Consider the following 19412-nt stretch of genomic DNA (forward strand, 5'->3'; position numbering starts at 1 on the left):
TCCACTTCCCAATCCAAACCTCCCATTCATTGATGACCAAAAAATCATCCATCTTTATTCAATTGTAAAAATTACTGGAAATTCCTAAAAGGTGAACCATGCTGCTGAAGCTTTTCATCCTGCACTGATCAGAATAAATAGAAGGATACCTGTTTTTGAGCAGTTGTAACAATTTATATCTGAGTGCATTGAGGAAAACTTCACAACAGACCTTGGAGGAACCTGTGTGGGAGAGCTCACAGCACAGGAACAGACAAGTGCGCAGTTTTTAAGTGTAGCCTTGCTGTAAACCTACAATAGTGAGTAAAGTGGATTCTTTTTTGATTATATGTTTTATTGAGCTCTGTCTCTTGATCAAAGTTTTTAAAAAAATATATAAGCCATAACTATTAAGTTAGCCTGGAGCTGTGTTTTTTTTAACAGCAATAAGATGGTGCAATTTTCTGGGTCTGCAAATTGTGAAGGAGCAAAGATGGCCTTTGGTAGAATGTTATGCTGTTCTTGTTGGATGTAGGGGTCCAGGGAGCGTTGACATGTTGCTGAGGATTATGTCTGCAGGAAATGTCTTTGTCTGTGATTTCTGTTGAATGGATTGTTTGGAATGACAGTTAGAGTGAGTGAGAAATTTACAAGAGCTTAGGGGGTGGTGGGGGGCGCGGGAGCGGGGGGGCGGTGATGGAAGGGAGAAAAGCCGCAGATACAGTCAGGTAGGTGGGTTAATCCAGGGAAGGTAGGAGAGGTACACAGTTCAGGAGTCTTTTGTGGCAATCACCATTTCAAAGAGATATGCTGTTTTGGAAAACGTAGGGGGTAATGGACTCTCAGGGGAATGTAGCACAAACAGCCAAGTTTCTGGTATCTGAACAGGCTGTAATGCAATGAGGGCTATGTTGGGTTCCAAGTGATCAATTGTGATTGGGGGCTGTCTAATCAGAGGCACAAACAGACATTTCTGTGGCAAGCAGTGAAAAAGCAGAATGGTGTGTTGCCTCCCTGGTGCCAAGATCAAGGATGTCTCAGAGAGAGTGCAGAATGTTCTCAAAGGGGAGAGGGATCAGCAGGAGGTAATTGTACACATTGGAATCAACGAAATAGGAAGGGAAAAGGATGAGATTCTGAAGGGAGAATATAGAAAGTTAGGCAGGAATTTAAAAAGGAGGTCCTCAAGGTAGTAACATCTGGATTATTCCCGATGCTACAAGCTAGTGAGGGTAGGAATAGGAGGATAGAGCAGATGAATGCATGGCTGAGGATCTGGTGCCATGGGAGAAGGGTTCATGTTTTTGGATAATTGCAATTTCTTCTGGGGTGGAAGTGATCTGTACAAGGTTGGGGGAGGAATGGGAGTGCAGGCGTGGGCGGGGTAGGACCCAGGGACATAGTGAGGAAAGCGATTAATCTGAGACTCGTACAGTTGGGAAAAGGAGAGTCAAACTGTCAGTGCGGCAGGAACAAACAGAGGAAGATAGAACTGATAAATTAAACTACATTTACTTCATTACAAGAAGCCTAACAGGGATTGCAGGTGAACTCGGACATGGGACTGTGATATCATAGCAATTACAGAAACATGGCTCAGGGATGGGCAGGACTGGCAGCTTAATGTTCTAGGATGCAAATGCTACAGGAAGGATAGAAAGGAAGGCAAGGGAGGAGGGGGAGTGGCATTTTTGATAAGGGATAGCATTACTGCTGTACTTAGGGAGGATTTTCCTGGGAATACATCCAGCGATTTTATACAGGTGGAACTGAGAAATAAGGGATGATCACCTCATTGGGATTGTATTATAGATCAGCGGGAAATTGAGAAATAATTTGAGGAGATCTCCGCTATCTAAAAAATAATAGGGTGATTATGGTAGGGAATTTTAACTTTCCAAACATAAACTGGGACTGCCATAGGGTTAAGGGTTTAGATGGCGAGGAATTTGTTAAGTTTGTACAAGAAAATTTTCTGATTCAGTACATGGATGTACCTACTAGAGAAGGTGCAAAACCTGACCTACTCATGGGAAATAAGGCAGGGCAAGTGACTGAGGTGTCAGTGGGGGGAGCACTTTGGGGCCAGTGACCATAATGCTATTTGTTTTAAAATAGTGATGGAAAGGCTGGTAGGTGTAGGGAATGCTAGATGACTAAAGAAATTGAGAATTTGGTTAAGAAAAGAAGGAAGCATATGACAGGTATAGACAGGAGAGATCAGGGGAATCCTCAGAAGAGTAGAAAGGCAGTAGAAGTATACTTCAGAGGGAAATTAGAAGGGCAAAGAAGGGACATAGTTTTGGCAAATAAGGTGAAGGAGAATCAAGTGTTTTTACAAATACATTAAGGACAAAAGATCAATTAGGGAGACAATAGGGCCCCTCAAAGATCAGCAAGGCAACCTAAGTGTGGAGCTGCAGGAGGTGGGGGGGTTACTAAACAAATATTTTGCATCAGTAATTACTGTGGAGAAGGACGTAGAAGATACAAAATGTGTGAAAATAGATAGTGACATCTTGAAAATGTCCATATTACAGAGGAAGAGGTGCTGGATGTCTTGAAACACATAAAGGTGGGTAAATCCCCAGGACCTGATAAGGTGTACTCTCGAACTCTGTGGGACGCTGGGGGAGTGATTGCTGGGCCTCTTGCTGAGGTATTTGTATCATTGAGGTGCCGGAAGACTGGAGGTTGGCTAATGTGGTGCCACTATTTAAGAAGGATGTAAAGGAAAACCAGAGAACAATAGACTATCGGTGGTGGGCAGATTGTTGGAGGGAATCCTGAAGGATAGGATTTACATGTGTTTGGAAAAGCAAGGTCTGATTAAGGATAGTTAACATAACTTTGTGCATGGGAGATCATGTCTCACGAGCTTGAGTTTTTTGAAGAAGTAACAAAGGGTTGATGAGGGCAGAGCAAGGTGATGAAGGTGTTTGACAAGGTTTCTCATGGGGGACTGGTTAGAAAGGTTAGATCTCATGGAATACAGGGAGAACTAGCCATTTGGATGCAGAACTGGCTCGAAGGCAGAGGGTGATGGTGGAGGGTTGTTTTTCCATACTGGAGGTCTGTATGGAATGCCACAAGGATTGATGCTGGGTCCACCACTTTTTGTCATTTATATAAATGATTTGGATGTGAGCATAAGAGGTATAGTTAGTAAGTTTGCAGATGACACCAAAATTGGAGGTGTAATGGACAGTGAAGAAGGTTACCTCGGAGTAGAACGAGATCTTGATCAGATGGGCCAATGGGCTGAGGAGTGGCAGGTGGTGTTTAATTTAGATAAATGCAAGGTGTTGCATTTTGGGAATGCAAATCACAGCAGGACTTATGCACTTAATGGTAAGGTCCTAAGGAGTGTTGCTGAACAAAGAGACCTTGGAGTGCAGGTTCATAGCTCCTTGAAAGTGGAGTCGCATGTAGATAGGGTAGTGAAGAAGGCATTTGCTTTGCTTTCCTTTTTTGGTCAGAGAATTGACTGTAGGAGTTGGGGGGTCATGTTGCGGTTGTATAGGTCGTTAGTTAGGCCACTTATGGAATATTGCGTGCAATTCTGGTCTCCTTCCTATTGGAAGGAAGTTGTGATAATTGAAAGTGTTCCAAAAAAATTTACAAGGATGTTGCCAGAGTTGGAGGATTTGAGCTCTCGGGAGAGACTGATTAGGCTGGCGCTGTTTTCCCTGGAGTGGCTGAGATTGTGGGGTGATCTTATAGTGGTTTACAAAATTATGAGGGGCATGGATAGGATAAATAGACAGTCTTCTCCCTGGAGTGGGGGAGTCCAGAACTAGAGGGCATAGGCTTAGGGTGAGAGGGAAAATTATAAAAGAGATGTAAGGAGTAACTTTTTTGTGCAGAGGCTGGTGAGTGTATAGAATGAGCTGCCGGAGGAGGTGGTGGAGTGTGGTACAATTGTGGCATTTAAAAGGCATCTGTATGGGTATATGAATAGAAAGGGTTTAGAAGGATATTGGACTAGATTAGGTTGAGATATCTGGTTGGCATGGACAAGTTGGACCGCAGGATTCATTTTCTGGGCTGTACAACTCTATGACTCTTGGAGATAGTGTGCTGATTGGCTGAGTTTTTGCCATGGAAAAAACAGTGGGGAGATATAAGCCCTTCTGGCTAATTGAGAATTTATACGATTTGAACGTATTTCTTTTATTTGTAGAGAACAGATTCTTGTGTATGAATGTATGGTATTTCTAGCAAGTATAAGTTAACGACTTTGAACTCAAGTGATTTTCTTAAATTGTTCATTAATATGGCTATTTATGCACTCAGTTTTGCTATCCCGTCACTTAACATAGAAACATGCTCTTCAGTCCACATCATCCATGCTGACAAGGTTTCCCAAACTGAACTAGTCCTATTTGCCTGTGTTTGGCCCATATCTCTCTCAACTGTTCCTATTCATGTACCTGTCCAAATAGCTTTTAAATGTTGTAATTGTAACTGCCTGTACCACTTCCATTAGCAACTCATTCCACACACACAACACAGTTTGTGTGAAAACGTTATCCCTCGGGTCTCTCTTAAATCTTTCCCTTCTCACTTCAAACCTATGCCACCTAGTTTTGGACTCTCCCACCCTGGGGAAAAAAATCTTGGCGATTCACCTTAACTATTTTATAAATCTCTAAAAGATTCATTCATCTCCAACTCTCCAGGGAAATAGATCCAGCCTATCAAGCCTCCCCATATAACTCAAACTCTCCATCCCAGCAACAACTTTGTAATTTTTTTCCTGTACTCTTTCTAATTTAACAACATTCTTCCATATAATGGCGACCAGAACTGTATGCAATATTCTAAACCTGGCCTCATCAATGTCTTGTTCAGCTGAAATATAATGTTCAAATTCCTATACTTAATGCTCTGTTAATTAAGGTAAGCGTGCCAAACACTGCCTTCATCATCCTGCCTACCTGCAAAGCCACTTTCAGGGAGCTATGAACCTGCATCCCTCGGTCCCTTTGTTGAACAACTCTCCCCAGGGCCCTACCATTGACTAGCAATTGAGAAGATTTGTAGCTCAGGTTGATGATATGTATGTCAGTTAGCTCGCTGAACTGGAAAGTTTGTTTTCAGACATTTCCTCACCATACATGGTAACATCATCAGTGAAAGTTTCTGGTGAAGCGCTAGTGGTGTGTTGTCTTACCAAAATGAAAATCTTGTGTTTATCTAAACTCCATCTGCCACTTCTCATCCATTGTCCCATCTCGTACACTTAAAAACCACCTTTACTGTCCACTATACCACCAATATTGGTGTCATCCTCAAACGTACTCATATACTCATAACCATATGCTCATCCAAATCATTGATATAAATGATGAATAACATAGGGCCCAGAACCAATTCTTGCGGGACACCACTGGTTACAGGCCTCCAGTCCCAATAAAAACCTTCTACCATAACAATTGTTTCTCTTACTGTTAAACCAGTTTTATACCCCTTTGGCTGGCTCTCCCTGGATGCCATGTGATCTAATTTTACTAACCAGTCATGGGATTGCATCTAATCGTAGGCAGTACATTTGGATTTTGCAAGCAGGGGATTGATGACTGGTCTGTGTTCTGCCTGTTGTAATAAAAATGGAAGGACCAGAATATTTGGTTTACTTGGCTAATGGCTGGGATGTGTGACCTGTGAACCTGTTTTCTCACTGGCACTGAAATTAAATTGTGATATTGTGTGGTCTTTTTGCACTGACAGACCATGCTCTTTGTTTTCAAACTGAACCCTATCTGTTGTGTTCAGGTCAGTTTTTGAAGACTTGAAGAATTTTAATGAGCCAGTCAGTGGAGAAATAAGTGTGAAGTGAGTTGTTGGGGGGATTTGGTGGAGAGGGTTGGAGATTATACTGTGTGGACGGGATTGAAGTGGGTGGGATGGTAAGTTTAGCTTTGCTCGAAATATTGACATGCGCCAGAAATTAACTGGGGACAGCAGAAGAGTTGAGTGTTAGGTGACTGTTGCAAAGCCATAAATTCACTATTTTTGGGAGGGGTTTGGGCACTGCAAATCTGCCTGTCTGAGAATTCTGTGTTCTGGGCAATTACTTTGCATTTCTGTGGGTAAGAATTTCTAAAGGTTCCTGATGCACAGTAGTGGTGGACATCAGGATCCACTGCTGTTGGCACTGAATGATCCAGTCGATATTGTCAAGTTGTTTATGATATCTTTTTAAAATATTGTTTCTGATAGTTCCACTATGGGTTCTCTCCAGTGCTAATTTTTTTTTGTTCAGTTTGGATGTTGCTAATCATATACCTAATTAAATTTATTACTGCAGTGATGCAAGTTCAAAGATTTTGTAAGATGTAGAAATTGATATTACATGCAGAACTGCCTATCTGCATTGCATCAAACATCTGTGTTTATGCATGTGTTGTGTACCAATTATCAAATAAATTGGATTTATGCCAGCTGTTTTGAAGATGCCGAATATTCAGAAAAATAAATTAATCCTACAAAATAAACTTGTTTCTTTTGTTACAAGAAATGCTAACACAACTGTAGTCAGAAATTGTTTTATAATGCTTGCAAAATGACACATTCACTTAAAACATAGCTTTGGGTAATCCAAGATTGCATCCTAGACAACAAGCAATCATTGAGGTTGTCTTGTGAGCAACTATAGAAGCAATTTATTTGCAGTTTTATTATGTCTGTTTCCCATGTCAGTAACATCTACCTTGGGGCATGGGGAGGCAACTTGCTTTTTGTCTTGGGGAAACCTAGTGAAATTATACAGAGGACTACCCAGATTATATGATGCAATGAACTAATTTAAGTCTTTTAGACATAAAGTTGTTAATTCTGCAACAAATGTTGGAAAATGCTGCATAATCAAGTTTTTTTTTAATTGTGTCTTGGTTGGTTTCCAACTGCACAGCTATATTAGTGTTCCTTGCTGATCTCAATAACTGTAAAATAAATCCTGTTAGTGTAGTGAAAAATAGCCTATGGCTAAGAAACCCTGGTGTTGAGACTAAGTTGAAAATTAACTGCACTGACAGGTCCGATATCTCAGTGGTGCTATAAAAGTGACATTCTGCTATACAGAGACAGAAGATGATAATTTTAAAAGAAATTTGGTTCCACTGATATGGATTGCATTTAATAAGAGGTGGCATAGTGTTGCCCATTGTCAAAGATGACCGAAGGGTAGTCCTTTATTAGCGACTTTTCCTCCTAACAGACAGTGACAGGACATGCTTAAAGCAATTTTGCTTTTGTCTGTAACAAACAAAAAAAAATTGCAGTGACTCCCTGAATTCTGGAGCATTGATCTTGAATGCTTGCTGCTGGAGGAAATGAAGACGAGATCAGGCGCAGTATACTTAGCCATAAATTTTCTACTGAAAGCATATCATGTTGCGTTATGAAACCGTCTTGCTTTTGCTAAGTCTTGTTGCTATTAAAGTGTCTTTCAGGGCACACAACATTTTAGAAGTAATGTTTATGCTATCTTCCTTGCAGCTAGAGCAGTTGCATTCCACGATGCAATTGTACATCTTTAAATACAGATTGCCACCTTTTTGCAGTTGCTTACAGCAAAGCAAATTTTAATATCTTTACAAATGGGCACTAACGGCCAAAACGGAAGCCAGAAGCAGTTAAACCAAATAGATGGAGCATTTGTTGCCGGCGATATTCTGTTAAGGATCGTACGAGAGAAGGAGACTACTTGCTCATGTCAAGTTCACACTGGTTCTTTCAAAGAACACTCCAATTAATCCCACTCCTCTCTCTTTCTCCATATTTCTTTTTACTTTAAGTCTTTAATAATTTCCTAATGTTGGTTGCAAATACTATCCTATCAATCAAAATATATTCCAAATGCGAACCACTCCGGTTGTCTTAGTCCTTCCTCGTGTTAGCTCTGGTTTTTTAACCAGCACATGCCCTTGGTTATGTACCCTTCAGCCATTGGAACCCTTTGCACTTCATTTACTTTATCTAAACCATTTATGATTTTAAATACTTCTGTCAAATCTCCCCCTCTTAGTTTTATCTGCTCAAAGGAGTACAACTGCAGCTTTTCTATTCTATCCACATAACCATAGTCTCTTATAAATATCCCTCTTTAAAGCTTGGTCTTCCTAAAACATGTGTGCAGAATTGGCCACACTACTCCCCAATTTCCTGGGTTTTTTTGTAGTCTGAGCCCCCACTTATCAAGCCCAGGATTGTGTACACTTGAGTAACTGCATTATTAATATGGAATGGCCTGACATCTGTATTCTTAAACCCCATTTCAAATTCTACAATTTAACGTGTATTATCTCCCCATATTCTTTCTACTAAAATGTATCACCTGTCCCTTTGATGCTTTGAATTTCATCTGGCATGTGGTCACCCATTCCATCAGTCAATCTGTGTCTTGTTGATGTTTATTGCTCTCTTACCCTCTATTATTATGCTTTCAAATTTTGTGTACTCTGCAAGTTAGAGAATTGTGCTTGTACCCGCCATGTCCAAATTATCAAGATGCACCAGAAATAGAAGTGATTCCCCTCATGAACTCTTAAATGTTCTTTGGTATGCTTCCCAAAAAAGATGATCTCTTCCATAAGAGCAAGGAGCAGGATTAGGCAATTCAGCCCCTCTTGTCTACTCTGCCATTTAATATGGTCATGGCTAATCTCATCACTGTCTCAACTCCACTTTCATGCCCACTTTTCATAACCCTTTAACCCATTACTAATTAATAAATCTGTCTATCGCCTCCTTAAATTTACTCGATGTCCTAGCATCTACCACAATCTGGGGTGGTGGATTCCACAGACGCACAACCCTTTGAGAAAAGTAATTTCTCCTCATATCTGTTTTAGATCTGCTACTCCTTAACTGTTTCTTCTGTGTTTTGGATGTTATCACTCTATGGCACCATGCTCTTTTAAGTGTTTGAGGACAAGTTTTAAAAAAATGTAGAGAGCAAAATTATGGCACCCAAAGTCAATCCAAGGAGGTGGGAGGAAAGGAAAAGATGAAGCAAAACATGATACAATGCTATGAAGTAGAGTGTGTAACTTGCAGAAAAGAAAAGAGTCAATTAGAGCACTGAGGGAGGGAGAGAGCAAACCAGGAAAATAGTGCAGGAATGAATCACAGAAAAGCACAGAAAAGTGAGAAAGGAATTGGAAAAGTAGAAATAAAGGAAAGTTGAAGAGTTAAAGGAGAAGGCGAGAGACCAATTAAGGGATGACAAGGAAGTAAATAAGATAAATAGGATGGAACCAATTTTCGTACATATTCTAAGTTGAGGGAGCTTTGTTTACAAATATCCCATATGAGCTCCTGTAGTATAAAGCAAGGGCGGAAGAAAAAACAATTGGTGTGAGTGGTGCTAGAAACTGGAAGTGTTACAGTTCGTCAAATGACAAGTTTCCTTGATTAAATAAAATAGATGAGATTTGGGAACAGTTTGCTACAGTGGAAACACAACTTTAGAACTTCATGCAGACTGCAAGTAATGCCCTATTTTTCGTGTTTTGGACTAGACCCCCTCTAAAATATTTTTAACGTAACCTAAATATAACTTTCCTTATTTTAAAGGTAGATGTGAAATGCTGTGTTCCAGATGCGATGTGACTGGTCAACCTACTCGACATTAAGCAAAACACAATTTATTGAAGTGCTATAATTCACGTACAAACAAAAGGTAGAGGAATTCAGAGTAACAACAATTGGAAAATTTAACTTAATGATACAGTAACTGCTACTAATTGTTCCAATATAGTAACATCCCATAAACACACGCTTGACAAAAGGGCAAATTCAGACAGATTCTCACATGCAGTTCTCCAATCCAGAAGGAAAAAAAAACGAGAAAATTCAGAGAAAATAGCAGCCAAGAGACATTGACTGCAGCTCCCAATACTTTTGAGACCCCAAAACCTTCTGCTTAAAGCTAAACCTAAAAATGTTTTTAAAAGCTAGAAAGTCTGAGAGAGCTGGCCACCCCCAGGCTGCTTCCGTTGTTTCAACTTTTTTTAAAAGTTCCAAAGCCCCTCTAATTGTTTATTTGCTTACAGATAACTTGGCACCGTTGTATTACAACCCCTCTTCAAAAGAAAGGAACAAATAGCATCTTAAAGTGACAGCATCGTCACAGCAGCATGCTGAAATGTCAGGAGGCTGTATTTGTTTGAATAAAGGACCCTCTATGTCATTGGTCATTTAAAATTGCTGTGCACCTAATTTGATGAATGTATTGAACCTTGTCAAGCAAGACACTTGTAAAAGTGATCAATTTTTCATTCTGTTACAAAGGAACTCAACTGGGTAAGATCCAAGATGAAGACTGAATTATACACTAACTCGTACACCCCTGAACCTTTTTGATTTCATGGAATGTAACATTTTTTGGCTTTGAAAACAACTCTATTGCTAATTTTCATCAGCTGAGATTGAGCTGCAGTGATAGTTTCTGATCATCCATTATCTGATACAGGATGAAAGAAACACTTGGATCACATCCATTACAGGGTGGTGTCAGATTACAGTCCACCTAGACAATCACATAGACTGTCTGAGGTTAAACTGGAATGAAAGTTTCATTGTGAAAATATAGAAGGCATTAATCTCCAGTTGAAATTAAGTATTTAATTAAAACTGCATCAAACAGATATATTTGTTGGGTTAAACTGAAGAAGCAATTTGTCAGTGTAAGGTTGTGGCTTGTTAAGAACCAGTGTCCATCATGTGGATGAGCTTTAAAGAAGTTGCATTACATGGAAGTTTGTTTAGTGTCTAACCAACTATTAGACTCAGGATTGAGTGAATTTATAGCAATGTTTCTACAATCCATCTACTCCTTGATGAGACACTGGTGACAATTTATTGGTAAGAATGAAAACAGTATCTTCCATTTTAATTTAAGGATCCACAACCCCAAGGCATCTCCAAGTATTCCATAGCTAACTAATTGTTATAATGTACAGTAGTTTCCCTCCACCTCTGTAGCCGTGGGGGATACATTCCAAGGCCTACCACGGAAACCCCAAACTGGATTGTCATGAACTCATTGATTTAAATGGGAAATTTGCCTTCACAAGCAGCTCCCGATCTCTGGCCCTGGACCGTTCCCTGTAATATGTTCGGGCTGCGGTAAACCATGGGTAACTGAAACTGTGGTAAATGCACCCACTGGTATGGCAGTTGGCCTTTAGTCACTATTGTTAGATAAATAGGGATAACAATTGCTTTGTATGTAACGTGGCTGGCAATCAAGTGTACGATAAATGATCACGTGAAAAGTCAACATTGATAACAATGGCAAAACTATTTTTGTGTTTCAAATATTTTGCATCTCTGGAGTTCTGTTTAATGAGTAAGACAGCACCTCCAACTGAATTTTTCTCTGAGCTGCAATTAACTGGAGAATTAAATCATACCTCCCTCTCTTTAACAATAATAGAAATTGCTGGAAAAGCTCAGCAATTCTGTCAACATCTGTGGAGAGAAATCAGAATTGATGTTTCTGGTCGTGACTTTTCCTCAGAACTTTAGTTATATTCTTGCCGGTCATCAATCACCAGATATTTCAAAGGCTGTCATTGTTTTAAAAGATGTTCAAAGACCTCAATGTGTGAATTCTGCAAGAAAACTAAAAAAAAGTGGGAATATTTAGCTATTCAACATGAACTGAATAACCTGGATCATTAACTCTGTTATTCTCCATAGGTGCTGCCCGAGCTCATGAGTGTTCCCGGCCTTTTCTGCTTTCTTATAGAATTTCAGCCTTTTCTGTCTGTCTCTGAGGCTTCCAGCTTTCATATTCTTGACTGTTAATATAACGGGATTCATTGGCAATGGTCACTTTATAGATGAGCATAGGGAATGGCTGGATTTTATCATTTTGATTGTGTATATATTGTGATTTCCCATGGGTCCGATCAGTGAATTAGTGAGTATGCTAATTCTTTGACATATATTATCCATAGAGGAACTTGCAGAAAGCACTACCAGATTTTTAGTTGGATGCTGAGCCCGATTTTCTTCCCATCAATTTTAACAAAGCTTGTGAATTGAGGACAGCTGGTAAATCTGAAATGAAAATCCCATTATTGATGGCTTTGCTAAATTGTGAGAGGGGGATTCAAACTCCACTAAAGCAATTGTGGAATTTGAATTGAATGTAAGTCTACAATAAAAAGCTAGCCAAATGATGACCATGTAACCACACTCAATTATCTCTAAAACCCAGCTGTTTCCCTACCCTCTATTAGGGATGGAAATCTGCCATCCTCTCTCAGTCTGACCTACATGTGACTCCAGACAAATAGCAGTTTGATTGATTCCTGACTTTGGGGTGATGAGAGATGGTAAATAAATGTTGGTCCATTCAGCAACACCTACATGTCCCGAATGAATTTTTAAAAAATCTTGAAAAATTCAACATTAAATAAATATAAAATCAGTTTTTCTGGGACAGTGGAATTAGTCAGCAGCAATGATGAACTTTGTAATTCATTTAAAATCCATTTACATTTATTGAGCAAAATGTAACTTTTTTTGGTTTGTTTTTTCAGCAAATAAAAGAGCAATGTTTAACCAGTTTTAGTATGTTATACTAGATTTAATTGGGCTGAGGTGGGGGAGGGAGTGGAGGTTGGGGCAGCTTCATCAGTTCAGTAATGCCTAGGGGGGCTAATGGGAAAATAAGAACATAATTTAACAGACTGCCTGCTTTGGGGAAGAGACATACTGAAACGATGCATCACAGGATGCAAGCCTGTAATTAAAAATTGGACCAGAGTTATGTCTTACAGTATAATGGCTTAACTTATAGTGAAAATCATAGAGAACACCAAACTCATTTGTAATGCATTCTTGACTAATCATTGTCATTGGACACTTGTATTTTATGACCTTATTTAAAGTTCAGGGTGTCTCAAATTATTATTCCCTCAATTATAGTATAACTGACATGCAGCCATTATTGACACTGGACACACCAGCTAAAAACTGGTCTGATAACCATTATGGATTCGTGGCTTCAGGATGACAAAGATTGGTCCTGAATATGGGTATTCGTTTATAACATTCATGAAAATTAAGAAGCTATGTAGAAGTGGAAGAGTATCACTGTTCATCAAGAATGGTATTTGTGCAATAGTCAGAGATGACCTTAGTTGAGATGAGGATGTGGAATCAGTTTTGGATGGACAGGAAGAATAGTACAGTAAAGAAGTCACTCCATATCCAGCCCAGCCTTGTCTAAATGTTTCTTAAATGATGAAATTGTACTCGCTTCCACCATTACCTCAGGCACTCACCACCCTCTGTGTGAAAAAAATTGTCCTTCTGGACTGTTTTGTTTGTATCTCTCCCCTCTCACCTTAATTAAACCTGTGCTTTCTAGTTTTAGTTGGAATGGTCTATTGATTTCCTAATAACAAACACAATATGGGACAAAGTATACAAGTAGTAGTATTTGGTGCTTGTAAGAATGAGGCAGCAATGATCATAGATGTCTCTAATCTGTAAATAAACTGAAAAACTCAGCTTGACAGTAGTAGCCTGGATGAAGCATATATAGAAAGCTTTTGAGAGAGTTACTTAGAGAAACAAATATTGGAATCAGCCAGAGAGCAGTTTATATTTTAGTTAGTGTTGACTAATGTGGCAGGATGAATTAATGACTTGTGAGTTCTTAGTAAAGAAATTGAAGGTTATGGTGAGAGGGCTGGTAAATCGAGCTGAGATCACAAAAAAAAATCAGCCATGATCTTATTGAATGGCAGAATGGACTCGAAGGGCCAGATGGCTTGCTCCCATTTCTTATGTTTTTGTAGTTAAGGCACCCGAGGTGATCGAAGTTTACATCCAGACTGAACTGGAGAAGACTGGGACTAAGACAAGTCTTTTAAAACCAAAGAAGGGTGCCTATGTGAGCATGAAAACTGAGTTGGATGAAGTGAACTGGCATACTGAGCTAGGGGGAATTGATCATGAAGATGCAATGACAGAATGGCTAACCAACTTTAAGGGCATTTAAATGGTCATTGGGTAGGCATATGGACGAGAATGGAATAGTACAGTTTGGATGGGCTTCGGATTGGTTTCCCAAGTTGGCGCAACATGGAGGATCAAAGGTCCTGTACTGCGCTGTAATGTTCTATGTTCTTTCGAGGACTACAGCACGGAAACAGGCCCTTTGGCCCAACTTCGCCATTCTGCCCATTTTTCCCAATTTAAACTAGTCCCATTTGCCTGTGTTTGGTCCATGTCCCTCCATACCCAGCCCGTCCGTGTACCTGTCTAAATGTTTCATAAATGGTGAAATTGTATTCACTTCCACCAGTACCTCTGGCAGCTTGTTCTAGACACTCACCACCCTCTGTGTGAAATAAATGCCCTTCTGGACTGTACGCCTCTCACCTTAAAACCTGTACTCTCCAGTTTTAGACTCCCCTGGCATAGGGAAAAGCTGTCAGCTATCTACCTTATCTATGCCTCATGATTTTACATACCCCTATAGATTCACCCATCAGTCTTTGATATTCATGGGGAAAAAACTGCCAACGTATCCAACCTTTCCTTATAACCCAAACCTTCCAGTCTAAATAGCATCCTGGTAAATCTTTTCTTCACTCTTTCTAGTTTAATAATATCCTTGCTTTGTAGGGTGACCAGAACTGCATTCAGTACTCCAAATGTGGCCTTACCAATGTCTTGTACAGCTGCAGCAAGACGACCCAATTCCTACACTCAGTGCTCTGACCGATAAAAGCTAGCATGCTAAAAGCTGTCTTCACCACCCTGTCACTCCACTTTCAAGGAGCTATGAACCTGTACCCCTCGATCTTTGTTCTATAACACTCCCCCGGACCCTACCATTGACTGTGCAAGTCCTATTCTGGTTTGCCTTATCAAACTGCAACACCATGCATTTACCTAAATGAAACTCCACCTGCCGTTCCTCAGCTCAAGATCTCACTGAATTCATAGATAAATGTCTTCACTGTCCACTATGCTACCAATTTTGGTGTCATCCACAAACATACTAACTATACCTTCTAAATTCTTATCCAAATCATTTATATAAATGATGAATAACAGTGGACCCAACACTGATCCCTATGGCACATCACTGGTTGCAGGCCTCTAGTCTGAAAAACAACCCCTGTTTTCTACCCTCTGACTTCTACTGTCAATTAGCTAGCTTTATCTGGATCCCTTGAGATTTAAACTTACTCAGTAATCTACCATGCTGTATCTTGTCAAAGGCCTGTAAACTGTCTACCGTACTGTCTTCATCTATTTTCTTGGTCACCCTTTCCAAAAAAAAACTCAAAACAAATTCATGTGACATGATTTCCCATGCACAAAATCATGCTGACTATCTCAAATGAGTCCTTGCCTCTCCAAATGGCAGTAGATACCGTTGCCCAGAATCCCATCCAATGGCTTACCCATCACTGACATTAGGCTCGCTAGTCTGTAGTTCCCAAATAAATAATAGCAAAACAATAACCACCCTCTAATCTTCGGGCACTTTACCTGTGGCTGTTGATGATACAAATTTCTCTGCTAGGGGCCTTGCATTTTCCTCCCGAGCTTCCCACAAAGTCCTAGGATACACTTCACCTTTTCTGGGGGTTTATCCACCTTAATGCATTTTAAGAACTCCAGTACGGTCTTCTATAGTGTGGGGTGAAAGGAAAGAAAAGGAGTAAATGAAGTGACTGTTCATCCTTTCGAGAGTGAGAATAGGGAGTTAAGTTCCATTGGACTGACAAGTAGCAAATATAGCCTCTATTAACCAGCGTGGTTTCATCAAAAGGGGATTATGTTCAATGAATTTATTGGAGCTCTTTGAAGAAGTAATATGGTATCTGTATAAAGGGAAACCTATGGACTACTCTATTTCAATTTCCAAGATCCCTGTGGCACTCAACTAGTTACAGGTTGCCATGCTCAAATGCCCACGTTATCTCAACTCGCTCTCTCCTATTAGTTAGCCAACTGTCTAATTGTACTAATAAACTACCTCTAAAACCACAAACTCTCTTCTGAGTAGGCTAAGGTGTGATAGCTTGTCAAATCCTCCAAAAATCCAAATACGTTATAAACGTTGCTTCCCTTTTATCTATCCTGCTTGCTATTATCTCAAATAATACTCGTAAATTTGTCAGACATGCCTTCACCTTTAAGGAGCCATGCTGATACTACTTGATCATATTATGCTTTTCTAAATGCTCTGTTATCACATCCTTTATAATAGGCTCAAGACTTGAGCATTTTCTCAATGACAGCTGTTAAACTAACTGTCCACTACTTAGTTGTTCTTTCTCTCCTTCCCTTTTTTAAATAATAGTGTTACGTCAGCAGTCTTCCAATTCTCTGGGATTTTTTCAGAGTTAAGGACTCTGGCAGATTACTACCAATGCATGCACTATCTCTGTAGTGACTTCCTTCTGTATCTTAAGATGCATCCCATCAGGCCCAGGGGACTTCACAGCCTATTAATTTTCCTAGCATTTTTCTCGAGTGATTGTTGTACTGTATTGTTGTTTATTTCCTCTTGATTATTTAGTAATTTTGGAATGCTATCTTTATGTTCAACTGTGAAGGCTGATGCAATATATTTACTCAACAACTCTTGCCGTTTCCTGGTTCCCCGTTCTGATCTCTTCCCCCTCCCCCCCCCAGTTTGATATCTCCGGTTTGGCTTCTTATTTCCTATGTTTAAATATGTGAAGAAGCTCTGGACATCATCTTGATATTACTTGCCCATTTACCCTCAGAGTTAACTTCCCCCTTTTTAAAATTTTTTGGTCATCTTTTGGTGGTTTTGAAAATGTTCCCAAACCTCTGGCCTACCATCAATCTCTACTAGATCAATCATGCTAACCAGGTGAGCCCTGGTTGGATTACCCCCTTCCGAGATTCTTTCTTTAATCACTGAGATATATCTTTACTGAGAGCCATGCATTGTTTTCTTAACTATCTGCCATTATTCCTCAACTGTCTTTGCTGCTAAAGACCTTTCCCAGTCCACTCTAACCCATTCTGCCTGCATTTCTTTTCAAACTCACCCATATTGAAGCTTAGAACAGTAGTTTCTGATGCAATTTCCTTTTCCTCAAAGTGAGTGCTAAATTCTCCCGAGTTATGGTTGCTGTTTTCTCGGGGATCTTTTACTCTGACATATTTTATTAAAGTTACATCGGCATACGTCACCAGATCCAAAACAGTCTGAGGGCTGGTTTGATCCACAACAAATTGTTCTTGGAAATTGTCCTGAATGCACTCTATGAATTATTACTCAAAGCTACCTCAACCAATGCGACTGTCAATCATCATGCAGATCAGTCATCTTTGATCAATGTACTGCCTTTGTTAGATGCCGTCATTATATCTTGATTTATTCTCTGTCTCATTGTGTAGCTACTGTTAAGTGGCCTCCTCCAACCAATGTCGTCTTTCCCTTTGAATTTCTTACCTTGCCCATATGGATTCACTGTCTTCCGATCCAAGCTAATTTCTTGTTGTACTTATTCCAACCCATACGGACAATGTCACTACACCACCCTTTCCTTCCTGTCTATTGTTTTGAAAAATCCCAAATCTTAAATATTTAGTTCCCAGCTTTGACCTACTTGAAAGCACGTCTCAGTATTTGCTACAAGTTCATACCCATTAGCTTGTATTTGTGTCGTTAATGAATTTTGTTCTCAATACTATACACATTCAAGTAAAGAAACATATAAATAGAAAGCAGGAGACAACAGCTTCGCTCCACTTGGAGGTTGCCACTGATGATGTTACCTCGCCAGGTAATGAAACATCTGAATATCAAACCTACAGCTCAGCGAGCAAAGCTACACCCTAAACCTCAACCTGAGCTACAAACCTTGCAAAAACCTATGGGCGCAACATGCTACAACTTGCCCGAAGATGGGAAAGGAATGCTATCCGAGAGCGTTCCACCCGCGAACAACTGTACTTCCTGCATGAATGTTTGAGAAAACAGGTACTGCCAAAATGTCTCCAATACAAACCGCCGATAAAAACACCTAAAGCCAGAAGTTTAACAGAATGAAATGGCTGCAGAATGCTCTGAGAACTAATCAATGATGCCCACCACAGACTCCGAAAATACAACAGGGAAATTGCGTGCCAAGAACCGTTATTCAAACAAGCAACAAATCAAGAATGGACAGATGTGGTAGAACAAGCCATAAACACCAAACAACGACAAACACAGATAAAGAAAAATCGGGACCTGAAGAAAAACTTGACAAACTCACAAACAAAGACAAAACCGATAACACAGGGGCATGAAGAAAGAACTTATCAGACACAGAAAAAGCGGCACTAGTAAAAGGACTAAATTTCAATTACCAAGATGCTGACAAGAAGGATTTCCTAGTGGCATTGGAAACCACATTGAAGGACAACAAACTCTGGGAAGAAACACAACAAACGATCAGACAGACAGTTGCACCTACTCTGAGCCGAAAGAGGGAAGGAAACAAACTGAACACACAAGAAAAGAAAGCCCTAGAAAACCTCAAAAAAGACAAAAACATTGTTATATTACCTGCAGACAAAGGTCGGCTCATCATCATCCTGAACAGAAGGGACTACCTCGAGAAAGCCAATGCACTACTCGCAGACGCCAACACCTACCAACAGGTGGTGCTAGACCCAACCCCATAACGAGGAAACAAAATTGCATATCTCCTAAGGAAATTACACAGTTCCGGACAATTAAACAAGACGGAATTCTAAAAAATGCAACCAGACGGGCCCAACACCCCACGATTCTACGGACTATCAAAAATCCATAAACCAGGAGCCCCCCTCAGACCTATAGTCTCACTACCCGGAACACTAACCTACAGACTGGCCAAAGAACTACACGCAAGACTGAAATCCCTAGTAGAAGAATCACAGCACTTCACCCACTCCACCCAGGAATTCCTGAAAATCATCAAAAACACCAAAATAGAGGAAGACAAAACAATGATCTCATTCGATGTAACAGCACTGTTCACCTCCATCAACATCGACCTGGCAAAGGAAACACTTACCACACTTCTTTAGAAGAGAACATCACACACCTACCCCAACCACCATCAATCACATTAGCAACGAAAACATCATGAAGCTAGTGGACCTGTGCCTCACCACCCACTTCACCTTCAACAACATAATCTACAAACCAACGGTACACCCATGAGATCTCCACTATCAGGATTCATAGCAGAAGTGGTAATGCAAAGACTAGAACAAACAGCCCTACCAACCATCCAACCAAAAATCTGGGTCCGCTATGTAGATGACACCTTTGTCATCACAAAACGAAACAAGATAGAAGAGACATTTAACATCATCAACAACACCCCCTCAGGCATAAAGTTCACCAAGGAGGAAGAAACCGACAACAAACT

At 40.1% G+C, this 19412-nt stretch overlaps 1 protein-coding gene across 10 annotated transcripts in view; it reads left to right on the forward strand.

Moving 5' to 3' along the window:
- The window catches only part of ptprk (protein tyrosine phosphatase receptor type K), a 586179-nt gene that overhangs the window by 227691 nt on the left and 339076 nt on the right, over positions 1 to 19412 (forward strand). The gene's annotated exons all lie outside the window — the stretch shown is intronic.

This window comes from Chiloscyllium plagiosum, unplaced genomic scaffold, assembly GCF_037043375.1.
Source record: "Chiloscyllium plagiosum isolate Xiang-an unplaced genomic scaffold, Cpla_swu_hap1 HiC_scaffold_3, whole genome shotgun sequence".
Classification (NCBI taxonomy): Eukaryota; Metazoa; Chordata; class Chondrichthyes; order Orectolobiformes; family Hemiscylliidae; genus Chiloscyllium; species Chiloscyllium plagiosum.